Genomic DNA, 14853 nt, shown 5'->3' on the forward strand with positions numbered 1-14853 from the left:
GGTTGTCATGTCCTCACATCCTCCAGGGAGTCTTTCCTGCCGCCCTCACCAACCTGTCCCCCACATTTGAGATTAGGGTCATTCCTACATTCTCCCTTCAAATTCTGCATATATTTCTATTACAGTACTTCTCACATTACATTCCAAAGGTCTATTCAGATGTCTCACTCTGCTGTACTCTAAGCTTTTAGAGGCCAGTTCTAGAATTGTCTTTGCAATTGTAACAGTGCTGCTAGTACTCGTACCCTTTTGTACTCTTTTTATTGTGTGATTTAGGTTTGCCTTTCCACTATCGATCAACACCTTGAAAAAACTGCAGTTTTAAAAATAGATTTAATTTATTTCATATTAGAGAGAGACAGAGAGAGAGCATGAGCAGAGAGAGACCGAATCTCAAGCTGACTCTGCACTGAGCATGGAGCCTGATGTGGGGCTGAACCCTGAGATCATGACGCGAGCTGAAACCAAAAGTCAGATGTTTAATTGACTGTGCCACCTGGGCATCCCATAAAAAATGCACTGTTTAGAAACTGGTCTTTAAAAAGAAATCTTTTCACTGCTAGGAACATAAACTGGTTATAATCCTTTCCCCAATAGTGATATTTCTATAGAAGATGTGCTTTAATATTACCTCAAAATCAGGATCAGTGGTTGTGTCTCTGGAGAACAACTTAATTTCTAAGGGTGAGGGAAGATGGTAATGAAAATATTATCTGGAAGATCATCCCAACATCTCTTAAAAAATAAGGGGATACTGACAGCATGTAGCAGTGATGGCCATAGAATTCCTTTGGAGAAGTATGGGGGACAAAGTATATATCAAATAGTCAAAGTTGGGGACTGAAGTGAATATTTCCAATTTCTCTGGCCATCGAGCATTCAGAGCCTCTGTATTTCAGGGAGATCCTTCACTGTGTGGGTCTCGGTGAGAATCAGCGCCCTCACTCCTGTCTCAAAGCCCAATTAGCATCCCCTCTTCCCATGCCAGCTAAGAGTGGATTCTGAAACCTGGGTTTGGCCACTCAGATTTGGGAATTTGAATCTGAAGTGAATCACGTGAATAGGTAAGGAGAGTTAAAATATGTTCCCAGTGGCCAGTGTTTCATGCATGGCATCTGGCCTGATCTACCTGTGGTGCGTTAACAAAAGTATCCTAGCTGAAGCTGGACGTGACCTTGTGGTGTTGACCATCACTAGCCCTTAGCTCCTGCCTGTTTCCCCCCCACCCCCCAGCCTGGTTCTTTAGTCTTCCTGTTGATTCTATGAGCTATTTGAAATTCTGCCAATAAATTCCTTTCCTGCTAAAATTAGCCAGTCAGTTTCTATTGCTCGTGACCAAGAGCTTCATCTTTATACTGCTTTGTTCAGAGCGCTTTGTGCTCACTGAATAAGTAGTTGTTGAATGACCAAGTGGCTCTCGGGTTTTATATCTTGCCCTCGCAGGTTTTCTGTGTGACTATACTCCCGATTTTATTCGACATAGGACAGAAGAGCAGTTATTTTATGAAATATTAATAAATATTTCCTGGAATGTATATATTCTAAGAGACAAGTGATACAATGAAAGATTTGTGGTGCAGCAGAAAGGTAGGGGGCCTCTGGCACGATCATGTGGAGGTTGGGAAAGCAAACAGGATTGAAATCCCTAAACCCATCCTAAGCCAAATCCCTCCTCCTAAGGGAAGGTCAGCTTGTGTTTCAGTCTGGTATTTGTTCACTGAGCCTTATCCACAGTGAAACCTGAGATGGCAAGCCTCCCACAGGCTTTACTGGGCCCTAAAAGCTTATGCTCAAGCCTCAGGTTGTGAGGGTATGCTGAGAGGGCTAAAGAGAGCTGTTGCCTTCAGGATTTGAGGCTTGCACATTTTGTACTCTAGGAATATGGGTGTATTGTGAAAAGTTTTTGTTGCTTTATGTTCTTTCTTCTTTTTTATCCTCTCCCCTATTGCACAGCACAAGTTAGCTATTTTTAAAGGTTTTGGTGTTTTCTTTTGTTTTAAATTTTATATCTTATCATTGTATTACATTTATTTATGGAAAGTTTTGTCTCTGATAACGTCATATTGTTAGTTTACTTTTTATCTTCCAGACACTATGGGGCTTTTTATCGAAAATTATTCATGTATTGACTGTATTCGTAGATTTGGTGATGTAGGAAAACTTATTCAAAGTGGATCTAAAATGGTTGAATGCTTCTCTCTGAAATTTGCTGATTGTAATTGAAATATTCTTCTTTGGTAAAGCTTGCCAAGTGTCAAAGCAATACTGATCTTACATGTGATTTACATATAAGTCACATATTATCTACCTATAATTCATGTGTAGTTCTTTTCACAGCTCTTGTCATTTGGTACTCAGAATAGCAATCTATAATAGTGTTTCTAAAAGCATCTAAGAAATGTTCCATCTTGCATGCATAAAACATTTAAATTTAGCTTTCATGTGATTCTTAGGTATTATGTTTTAGAATAACATTATAGAATTCTGTGGTTGTTTTGCTATTAAAGCATTCTTAACTGATTTCCATATCAATTGATTCTATGCCTTGTTGTAATGTAAATAACCCCTAAAGATCCTGTAAACTAGTGTTTGCTCTTTGATAAACAGCTCTATCAGTGACTTTCAAAGATGGGGCAGGCTTATCAATATTATCAATATCAATTCCTGCCAGATTGCTTCCACATCTTTTTTCTTGAGAAAGCTTTGGTTGATTTAGCCTTTAATCTTCCTCCCACAACCAGATCTATAGAGCCTCATAACATGTTCAAGCTCAAAACTTTTCTGTGTATTTGTCTGGGGTCTTACTGATTAAAAGCTCTAAATTCCGTTAAGGCAAGGGCCCTGCTTGTCTTCTTCTTGTATTTCTAGCACCTAGTACAGTGCCTGGCATATGCTATATTCTCTATAAGTTTGTGAAAAGAATGGATGAACATTAATAGGCTAAACAGTTTCCATCTTCCACAGAGAGCCTGTATGAATGTGGACCTACAGTGATGGTTAATTTTGTCAGCTTGACTAATCTAAGAGATGCCCAGATAACTGATAAAAGATTACTTCTGGGTGGGACTGTGAGGGTGTTTCCAGAAAGATTAGCTTTTGAATCCATAGCCTGAGTAAAGAAGATCACCCTCATCATTGTGAGTAGACATCATACAATTGGTTGAGAGCCAGAATAGAACAAAATGGTAAGAGAAGGGCAAATGTGCTCTCTCTGCTTGAGCTGGGACATTCATCTTGGTCATTAGCCCCCAGTTCTTGGGCCTTTAGACTCAGACATGAACTAACACCATTGGCTGTCCTGGTTCTCAGGCTTCAGATCTGAACTCTAACTATACCACTGGCTTCCTGAGCCTTTGGCTGGTAGGCAGTACCGTCTTCGTAATCCTGTGAGTCAGTCCCTCATAATGTTTCTCTTTCTACATATATATATATATATATATATATATATATATATATATATATACTCTATGGGTTCTGTTTCTCTGGAGAACCCTGACTAATACACCCACCTATTTGAAACACGGGTCTCTTGGAAGCCTCCACTTTACTTTAGCCTGGCTCCTTTCCTCACATCCTGGAACTATTGCTAGCATCCTCCTAGCTCCAAAGTGCTATATCTAGATCATTTACTTCCCTATCAAGCTAACATTTTCTGAAGTTGGTTCTATACCAACTCATCTGTACCACCATCACCATCTTTTTTCTTAATTCTCCATGTTCATCTAGATTTTTGGTACTAATAAAGGATAGTTGGAAGAAAGGCAAGCAGGGACAAGGGGTCCCCACTCTAAGAGGAAATCACCCTTAAAAGGATTTTACACCACCCTGGAAGGAGCCCTCCACACTTTCCCAAGAGATAGGTAGATGACAAAAACCTGATTTCGTGACAGGCTCATGGAGGGTTAATCGGATTAAAACAGCCCACCAACAATCTCATAAAACCCCCTAGACTTAGAAACACCCAGGGCAACCCTTTCAGGTCTCCTCCCTCTTCGGAAGCTTTGTACTCTCAATAAACTTTGCTTTGCTGCCCACCACTCTTGGTCTGGTCTACCTCTTCATTCTTCAAAGCCAGGTGACTCCTGCAGAAATTCCAAGGTCTTCTTGAATGACCCATTGACTACGACGCTTTCAGTTCTGTGGTCTATTCAATGCTTATGGCTTCACTTCCATTCCATTTCAGCAGTTCACCTTGGATAGATGTCATGGGCCTTGTCCTCATCTGGAACTCACTAATACATATACCTGAAAGCTCACACATCCATCTCTCCTCCAAACATATCCTCCTATTTACCAGCCATCTGTTTTTACAAGTCTACTCTCTTAATGGTAATCTTAGTCCCTTGATTTCTCTTCTTTTTCCAACTCCATTGATGCCTTCTTAGCATCATTTCCTTATCATCCTGAACAGATCCCATGCATCTCATTTCTAGCACTCTTCTATCAACGATCTTAATTTATTCTACTCCTTCAGTTCTTCTTTACTAATCTGCTTTTTTTATACTTCTTCATCCAAGCAGGATGAATCGTACTGGAAAAAAACAGCAGCAACACCAACAATCACACAAAGTGTAGGAAGTAGTACCTACACAAATATGGGAATCCAGTCTTAGGCCCTCAAATCCTGTCTACGCTTTCTCAGCTTCTCTCATTTCTTTTAAAGACAATTACAAAATTTTATGTATGTTTTTAAGCCCCTCTTTGCACTTTTAGAAATGGCTATGCTAACTGCCCATTTCACAGAGAAGATGAAAGCTACCCAAAATGAACTTTCTTCAGGTCCTACTCCACTGCACTTCTCTCCTAAATACAAAGACATCTCTATTATCACTACGTCTTTCTCCTTTGTCCTCCTTCCAGGTGGTCCAAATTAGTACTCGAGACTCAACTTCTTCCTTTTTCCTTGGGGGCTGTGTTGCCTCAGTTTATCTCCTCTTTCCTTTCAGTTTTTGCACTTGACTAATATACTGGATCAAACCACACCCACTAGAGAAGTGAAATACCAATGTACCCTCCCTTGCCTCTGATTCTCTGCTACCTGCCACCCTTTCATTTGCCTCCTTTTTCTTCATAGAAAAGCTTGAGATCTTCACTTGCTTCTCTTGTTCTTTTTTTTTTTAAAGACTCATACACTTTGTAATCCATTGGAAACAGACTTAGACCACCACCGTAATATAAGAACTGCTCTTGCTAAATGATCAGTGTCTTCTTAATTTCCAAATCCGATGGTTACTTTTCAGTATTTATATTCCTTGACTTGTTTATTTTTTTTAAAGATTTTATTTATTTACTCATGAGAGACACAGAAAGAGAGAGAGAGGCAGAGACAGAGGCAGAGGGAGAAGCAGGCTCCATGTAGGGAGCCCGACGTGGGACTTGATCCAGGGTCTCCGGGATTACGCCCTGGACCGGAGGCAGCGCCAAACCGCCAAGCCACCAGGCTGCCCTTGACTTGTTTATTTTTGATCTTGCTAACCACTCTTTGGGAACTCTCTTCTTGGTGTTTTATTATCTAGTCTTTCTTATCTCCCTAATAATTCTTTTAGAATTGTTGTGGGCTCTCCTACCTATTTCTAAAATATTGATGGTCTCTAAGATTCCACCCTCACATCTCTTCTTGCTCTATGTTATCTCCCTTGAATAGTGTCTTCTGTGACCATAGCTGCAACTGTCACCTGAATATTAATGATATTCCCAAATACAAGGAAGTGACTTTTTCTAAAGGGGTGGGGATCTAAAGTCAATGTGAAAGGCAAAAATAGAGTTAAAATTGCATTTGAAAAATCTCATCTAAAATACTATGTACATGATTTTGAGTGTATATACTATCATCAGTCAAGAAATGATACACAGCCAGTTTTCTTCTGCTATTGGAACAGAAGGTTGTTTCTTGAGTTGAACACCAGATGAAGTTGTTGGCTTGCATTTAGGGTCCATGGTATAAGAAAAATGTATTCTTCTGTTTTGTTTTTTTTGCCAAGCATATAGAGTTAATATGGCTTAGGTAAGTATGGGAGATAATTTCACTATATATATTTTCAGACTAATTCTTTCATTTAAATACCAAACTGCCTACCAAATATCACCTTTTGTATATGCCAATACAGATTTGTTTTAGTTAGATTTCTGAAAGATGAAGATATCACATATTCGTGCACTGCTTAGCAAAGACAAGGGTATAGCCCACATGCAGAGTGTTTTCATATCATCTGGGTTGATGTTCTTATTCTGGGCAGATGTCCTCTAACATGATACAGTCTGGCTAGAGCCATAGGCAGTTTTGGATTAGTGGAATCTCCAGACCAAGTATCACACAAATCAGTAACCTTCGACTAAACAGCTTTATTGAGACTAATGGAATTCATAAGCATATGGGAAGGCAATGCAATTCTTTTTTTTAATTTTTATTTATTTATGATAGTCACACAGAGAGAGAGAGAGGCAGAGACACAGGCAGAGGGAGAAGCAGGCTCCATGCACCGGGAGCCTGACGTGGGATTTGATCCTGGGTCTCCAGGATCGCGCCCTGGGCCAAAGGCAGGCGCCAAACCGCTGCGCCACCCAGGGATCCCAGCAATGCAATTCTTTAACTGGTCTTTTAAAGTGCTATACTCCACCCAATGGCTGTTACATCACCCTATAAGACCATCTTCAGAAGACCATCATGACCAATCAGCTAAGTGGAATATCAGCATTTCCCCATTGACGAGACTGAACATCTCACTATTACAAGTAGGGTGTATGTTCTGTGTATTAAGAACCAATATCAGGGGCACCTGACTGGCTCATTTAGTGGAGGGTGTGACTCTTGCTCTTGGGGCTGTGAATTTAAGCCCCCTACTGGGTGTAGAGATTACTTAAAAATAAATCTAAAAAAAAAAAAAAAAGAACCAATATCAAAGACAAGTCTGTATGGCAATAAATTTTACCTCTTCTTTATTGCATACACCAACAGCATAAATAATTAAAAACATCATAATACAAAGCAGTCAAATATTACATCAAAGATGTAGCAGCACTACTCAACTGTGGCCTGTTTCATCAGACATGTAATATTTATCCTTTCTTCCTATCATTATTCATGTTCCATAATATGCCTCTTAACATGTCTTGAGTATATATAGAATAAGGATGCCTGTTTATATCCTTCTACTATCTCTGCCTACATAATTATACTATTAGCCCCTTAATCTGAGGAAGATTAAATGGTGAAAAGACATTCTCATGGCCATCACTGATTTGCAGAGGGTAGGATATTGTACATTTGGAATGTCCCATTATCATCCTTTGCTGGCCATCACATTTTGGCTTTTCTCCCTTTGAAGTTGACTTTTTTGTCTCCATTGTTATTCCTTTTACAGAACAACAGGACATAATTTATATCCAGATAACATTCTTTTGTGTCAAATATATATCCAGTAAAGGTAATTTTGTAAATCATTGGCTCTCACCTAAAAATTGCAGACATCAATTTTAATTATTTTATTGGAGGTAGCATTCTTTATATTTATTATAAAAAGTAACACATTGGTGATACATTGTCTTCTAAATCTGAAATACCAAAAAAGTATGAAGAAATAATCCCTTTACCTAGGGATAGCCATTGTTAATTTTTAGTTGTAAGTAACCCTTTATTATTTTTCTATAGGACCATAAATGAAGTTATACTTTAACATATTGTTTTGTACCTGGTCATCTTTCTATGTTAGAAAACACAGACTATTGATTATACTAATTATTGTATTATTCTATTACCCCACATATCAATCTCATAAATTTGAAAATGTGTATCTTTTTGTTTTCCACACACTGTAAAGGTAGGATTATTACTAATTCCATTTCATAAATACATAGATCCTGAGGCTCAGAGAGGGTAAGTGACTGCTTGAAATCTACATATCAAGTAAGTGGCAGAAATAGAGCTTGCTGTATGACCTCCTGACACCAAATTGGTACCCTTTCCACAGCGTGCCTCTCATTTCGCTAATGGAGATAATGCAGATGAGGGGGCCAAGCAAATACTCATTATTGTTATTTATTTTAAGAGGCAGCCTAAAAAGAGTCATTGCCTTGGGAGCAACTTCTGATTTGGTCTGAATCTAGGGCAGCTTAGTGAATTAAAATTGCACAAAGCCTTCCAGGACTGCAGGCTGAACTTGTTTTAATGCAAAACATCGTTATAACGCACATATCAATATGCAATCAAATCCTACAATCAGAATTAATTCCTGATCAGTAAACATAGCCATAGAACATTAAAGGAAACAGGTCATTATTGAACTAGGACATTCAAGTCCTTGTGAGCAAAAAAGACAGACCCTATGTATGTACATTGATCTTGTATCATTACCCTTCCGCTATTTTCTTTGCTGGGTGATAAGTGGTGCAAAATCTAGCGGGGGAGAACATTTTGCTCTGTAGTTCTAAGGAATCTAACCTGTGCTCAGAAGGCAAAAGGAGTTTGAACCAAAAATTCTGAAGAATTTGAGATTCTGTAATTACTTCTTTATTCTCTACCCATTGCTTTACAAATCAATGGATTCTGGATATAGGGTGCTGCAAATATCCTGTTTGACTTTTTCCCCACAAAGTCCAAAGGTGAGGCATATTCTTTCATCAACAATAGTTTGCTATTTATCTACTTTCTCATTTACCTTTTCTTGGGCCTCACGTCATCTTAGTCAAGATTTTGGTTTGCCTGAGCAGCTGTCCTGGTATGCCTCCAAAGACTCTGGACTGCCTTGAAGGCCCTGAACATTTCAGTAAGACCTGGGACGGAAGACTACAGTGAGAATTTATTCCTACTGGATTCCCGAATAAAAATTGTCAGGCCTCTGTTAAAATGTAATTTTTAGAGAAAGTAAAATTATGACTTCCAAACACATAGAAAAATGAATATAGTCAAAGATATTTTATTCATGTGGTATCAGGGAGCCAGGAAAAATGGGACAGAACTGATTTTTCCATGGGTAAAATGGGGGAATCAATTAAAATCACTACCAGACAGGACAAAAGTTATGTATTTCTGTCAATTACCTACAACTTACAAAGAGCAGCAAAATGTCTTAAAGACGCTGAATGAGGCTAGTAATGATAACCCAGAAGGATATGCTATAGATATGCATAGTTTTTTCCTGTACTTCCCCAAAATAAAAGAACAAAGGGCCTTCTCAGCCGATTTCAGTAGGAAAAAACAAGCAACCTGAATAGTATTAGATCACCGCCAGACTGACCCTTTTAGAACTCTGAATTCACCTGACAAATTTAAAACAAAAATTTTGGTTCCTAAGTGTCCTCAAGATGCTTGAAAGATAAAAATGTCCAAATTAGAATATTAGAAAACAAAGAAAAACTAAATATCAAAATTCACTAAAATATCCCATCCTTTATTCAGACAGTTCAAATTGGATTATTTCCTGAAATGTGTTATACCCTTTATAATACAAACTAGACTCTCAAGATCTTCAAAATACAAGCACAGTTATCCAATTCTACTGCTATGCTATACATTGTTAGCTACAGCATTTTGCTGCTGAGATTTTTTTTTTAAGATTTTATTTATTTATTCATGAGAGACACAGAGAGAGAGGCAGAGACACAGGCAGAGGGAGAAGCAGGCTCCATGCAGGGAGCCCAAAGTGGGACTCTATCCTGGGACTCCAGGGTCACGTTGTGGGCTGAAGGCAGGTGCTCAACCACTGAGCCACCCAGGGGTCCCCTAAATGATTATTTAAAGCGGCTTTATTTATACTAGCCAGAAGCTGAAAACAACCTAAATGTCCTTCCTAGATAATGGATGTACAAAATGTGGTATATTCATGCAGTGGAATACTGATCAGCAATAAAAAGGAAATAATTACTGATAAATGCATCAATGAATTTCAGAAACATGCTGGGTAAAAGAAGTCAGACACATATGTGTTTTACGTACTGTATGATACCATTCTCTAGAATTGGCAAAACCAGAGTGACTAATCTAGAGGAAATGAGTGGTTGCTAAGGGTCTGAGGGTGGAGGAAGTGATTAATTGTAAAGGGGTAGTAGGTCACTTTTTGGGATGATAGACATGTTCTTTATTTTGATTGTAGTAATAGTTACATGGGTGCATCTGTTTGTCAAAATGTACTTAACTATAGACTTAAAACGGTAGCATTTTATGTAAATTATATTTAAAATGTTGATGGTAAAAATAAAACAAAAACCCCCAAAATATGTATGTACTGCAGGTGTACTAAAAATAACAAATAGGAAGTGGCGTGATGGACAGTTTGAATCACCCTGCTGTGGTTATTGTCTCTGAAACCTCATTCTTTGATATAGACTGTTTTTTTTTTTCAGTGTCATTAAAAAATAATTAATGGACTTTATTTCTTAGAATTGTAACAGAATTCTCATGTATGCATTCAGTTTCCTCTTTTATTATCATCTTGCCTTAGTGTGGTACATGTTATACCTAATGAAGCAGTATTGGTAGATTGTTACTTAAGTCCATAGTTTATATTAGAATTCATTCTTTGTGCTGTATAAGTTTATAGATTTTCACTAAAGCATAATGTCATATACTCACCATTTCAGTATCAAAAATGATAGTTTTGTTGTCCTAAAAATGCTGTACGCTCCACATATTCCTTCTCCCAAACTCTGGCAACCATTGATCTTTTTACTGTCTCTATAGTTTTGCCAAACTATAATTTTCTTCTTTCACTTTTTTAGATAAATGCTATGTACAAACAGGTTTATGTTTCTTATTTCTGCCATCCAATCAGATTACCTCTCCTAACTTTTTTCTTTTATATAATTTATCTTTCCCTGAGAACCTCTTGGAGGATGGTGAAAGAGATGTGCCCTCTATAAGCTGCAGCAGAGAGAGCTATTTCTCCCCAATATCCATTCTGCCCTTCTTCCTTTTAATAATAAAATAATCCTATTCTGTCAAGGTTTGACTGAACCCTGGGCTACTTAGCTAGAGACTGCATTTCCTACCTTCCTCGTATCTTGGTGGCCCATGGGATATGAGTTTTCAATAAGTTATCAATCAGTACAAGTGATACGAACTGACTAGAGAAAATAAGAGATTTACCATGTAATTTTAAAGATTTTTGGTTTTAATTTAGAGAGAGAGAGAGAGCATATGAGAAGAGAGGGGCAAAGGGAGAGGGAGAGAATCTTCAGGCAGCCTCCCCACTGAGTGGGGAGCCCAACCTGACCAGGGATTGATCCCAGGACCCTGAACCAAAACCAAGAGTTGAACGCCTAAGCAACTGAGCCACCCAGGTGCCCCTACCATGCAACTTCAGACTTGTGTCCCATTCTTGGATCATACTCCTTAAAGGTTATTGTGAATTAATATACATCTGATGGACAAACCAAAGCCTATGAGGTTAAGTAAAGGAGTGGTCAAGGGAGCTCAAAGGAGAATCAGGGGACTGTGGATTTATGGGAGCTAAGGGAAGCAAGACTTTGTAGATGTGATTAACATGATCAAATAAAACTGAGAAATCCAATGAAACAAGGAATGAAAGGGAATTGATCGTTAGTCTCAGTTTTCATATCTATAAAATGGTTATCTTGTGTGATTATTATATGGTTAGCTAAACTCAACTAAGCTTCTGGCTTATGGTGGGTTCTCAAATTTTAGCTTCCTTCTCTTTTTGTGATCAATGTATTGTTTTACTCCACAAATACTTATTACTAGTGAGGAACTCTGCCAGAGGCTGGCTATGCACTGATGACAGACCCTAAAGCACTCTGCCCTAAAGCACTCTGAAGTGTTGTAGGGTAAACACCTAAACAGGCCAGGGCTGTTTCTTGTCAAGAGTGATATGATGAAAGGAAGTATATAGAAGTTACCTGATTTATCTTGCTCTGTTTCTTTGTTTTTGGCAGGTGGATTATGACACTTAAAAACATCTCAGGTGCAAAAAACTTGTTTTTTTGTTAACATGGTATCATTGATGCATGAAAGTGTTTCTAGATTATTGGATACGATGCCAAGCAATGCATTCTTATTTCTTTTTTTTTAAGATTTTATTTATTTATTCATAGAGATGCAGAGAGAGAGAGAGAGAGAGAGAGAGAGAGAGAGAGAGAGGCAGAGACACAGGCAGAGGGAGAAGCAGGCTCCATGCAGAGAGCCTGACGTGGGACTCGATCCCTGGACTCCAGGATCATGCCCTGGGCTGCAGGCGGCGCTAAACCGCTGCGCCACCGGGGCTGCCCCATTCTTATTTCTGTATGTGAAAGTTTTATGGTTTTTGAGGAACCGTTTAAAGTCGAAGGAAATACCCATTCACTAAAGTTCTCAGTCAGAACTCACTTCCTTGTACCAAAAAAAAAAAAAAAAAAAAAAAGCTGGTGAATTGTTTTTAATTGGCAACTATCGAATTCATTTATATCCACAGTTACTCAAACATGTTAGGAAGTTCACTTACTAGCCCGATCTTTTGAGTTTTATTTTACATGCAGTAAAATCTATCCCTGTTATGAATTTTGTCCAGCAAAAAACAGTGTCATTAGGGTACACCCGGGTGGCTCAGTGGTTTAGCGCCACCTTCGGCCCAGGGCGTGACCCCGAGGTCCCAGGATCCTGTCCCATGTCGCGCTCCCTGCGTGGAGCTTGCTTCTCCTTCTGCCTGTGTCTCTCATGAATACATAAAATCTTTATTTATTTATTTATTTATTTATTTATTTTTATTTTTTTAATAAATAAAATCTTAAAAAAATAAAACCCAAAACGGTGTAATCATTAACACAATTAAATTATCGAACAGTTCCATCATTCCCCCCTCCCCCAAATTTCCTTAAGCTCTTTTTTAGTCAACCCCTTTCTCTGGTCACCATTGATCAGTGCTGTCCCTTTTTAAGCACTTTTTATAGTGAAATGATTACAGACTCACAAGAGACTGCAAAAATAGTGCCGAACCTCACGTATCCGTCACCTCGCTTTCCCCAGGGGTGACCTCTTACATAACTGTGGTACAAGATCATAACCGAGCCCCGTGCGCTTGAAGGCAGGTTTTCCTTTCACGTCGTCAACTCGCCACGCTTTTTTTTTCACACAAATTTAATTCTGTTGTGTTACAAGGAGCAGACGCTAGTTTCCCCTCAGATGTCGGCTGTTGCATTTTCAGTCTTTCAGCTCGATTACCCCTGTTACTTCTACGTTTTTCTGTGGTCTTTACCCCACAGTCACCCCCCATCCCCATTTTAATTCTGCTGTTTTTTCTTTCTTTCTTTTTTTCCTGAGGTACGTGCCCCAGAGGGTACTACTGGAACTCTCGAACTGCTACCGTCTACCTGGTCCTTAGGTCAAAGGAGGGAGCCGTGTTTGCGACTGGTGGCTGAGGCGCTTACAGGAGTTTCAGCGCGTGCACGGACGCCGGCCGGCTCGGACTCCAACCTCGGAGAAGGTTCTCGCTCCGCCCCGTCTCCAGCAGTCACTCACTGGTTTTCCAGGTATGTGGCTATTTGTTGGAAGGACAGGTGGCGACGCCGCAGCCGCCCGCCCGCCGCACCTGCACGGGCGGCCGCCCTCGTGCTCGCGGGGCGCGCGGCCACGGCTCGCTTCCGGCGGCGCGGGGCTGGGGGGCGGGGCCTCGGCTCGCGGGGGCCGGGGCTGCCGCGAGGCCACGCCCCCTGGCCCGAGTCCTGCGCGCGCGGCCCGCGACGTCAGCCCCTCCCCCGCGCGAGCCAGGCCCCAGGGGGCGCGGGAGGCGCTGGTGCGCATGCTCCGCGTCGGTCGCCGCGGCGGCTGTGGCGGAGGGAGGGCCGGGCCTGCCCGCTGGGGGCCGTCGGCGCGTTCGCTCCCGTCCTGTGCTGAGGCGTCCGTGGCCTCCGGGAGCCCGCCCGTCGCCCCCCCGCCCGGGCCCGCTGGCCGGACGGCCGCTGGTAGAGCCCTGGGCACCGCCCCGGCTCCCCTCCCCCAGCCCGCGGCCCCGCCTGCGCTAGGCCGGCGGCGGGGTCAGGGGCCGAGCGGAGCGGGGTGAGTACTCGCGCGGCCCCCGTCGCCCCCGTCGCCCGCCGCACGGTCCTCCCGCCGCCGAGGGCGGCGCGGGGGCGGCCGGCAGCCAGCCCCGAACAAAGACCCGGAGGCGGGGCCCCGGAGCGGGCTGCCGGGGCGGCGGGGTCGCGCTGACCGGGCCCCGGCGCCCGCGGGGACCCGGGAACAAAGGCTGCTCGGTGACCCGCGGTGACCCCGACGCCCAGGCCCGCTCAACTTGGAGGGGTTTCGGACTCCGTGAGAATCTGGGAGGGATGGCTGGCTGGCATTCACAGCCGGCAGCCGTGCGTCTCCCGAATAACCTCTCCACGCGTAGCGTCTGAAATCACGGATTGGGGCGTAGTCGACTCATTTAGAGGCGCGAACATCTGCGATGGCAAAGCTTACAAACATCGAGGAAAAGCGGCAGGATAGTTGAGAAGGGAGCCCTGCCTGCCTGAGAGGCCCACCTGCGGATGAATCCGTCATCTAGGGCACTGTGCCCTTGCTCGACTTTGTGTTGGTCAGGGCTCAGGCCCAGCACTTACTTATTTTTAAACTGGAAATGCAAATTATTCCTGACTGGGAGAGGAAAAAAAAAATACCCCCGAAGATTGTGGTTTCATTGCCCTATTGCCAACATTTTAATTTTATTTATTTATTTTTGATTTTTAAGATTTTGACCCCATTCAGCTCGCTCCTTCAACATGAGTCCAGTAAATCTCTGCCACAGGCTGGCTTTGTGCGAATCATGTTTATAACTTAAAAAGTTATGATTGCACAGTGGCCTCAGTCTCCAGGGGGCAAAAGCTTAAGTCCGTACTTCTCAGAATTGGGAAACAGGCCCACTGTAGGACTGGGCAGCATTGTGGGAC

The 14853-nt window shown here is 41.6% G+C and overlaps 1 protein-coding gene across 1 annotated transcript in view; it reads left to right on the forward strand.

The window, feature by feature from the left end:
• Positions 1-13751: 13751 nt before the first annotated feature.
• The window catches only part of ATG10 (autophagy related 10), a 213127-nt gene continuing 212025 nt past the window's right edge, over positions 13752-14853 (forward strand). The window contains exon 1 of the mRNA XM_055342228.1: positions 13752-13981. The gene's annotated coding sequence lies outside the window, so the exon portion shown is untranslated. The remainder of the gene's footprint in view (positions 13982-14853) is intronic.

This window comes from Nyctereutes procyonoides, unplaced genomic scaffold, assembly GCF_905146905.1.
Source record: "Nyctereutes procyonoides isolate TBG_1078 unplaced genomic scaffold, NYPRO_anot_genome, whole genome shotgun sequence".
Taxonomy (NCBI): Eukaryota; Metazoa; Chordata; class Mammalia; order Carnivora; family Canidae; genus Nyctereutes; species Nyctereutes procyonoides.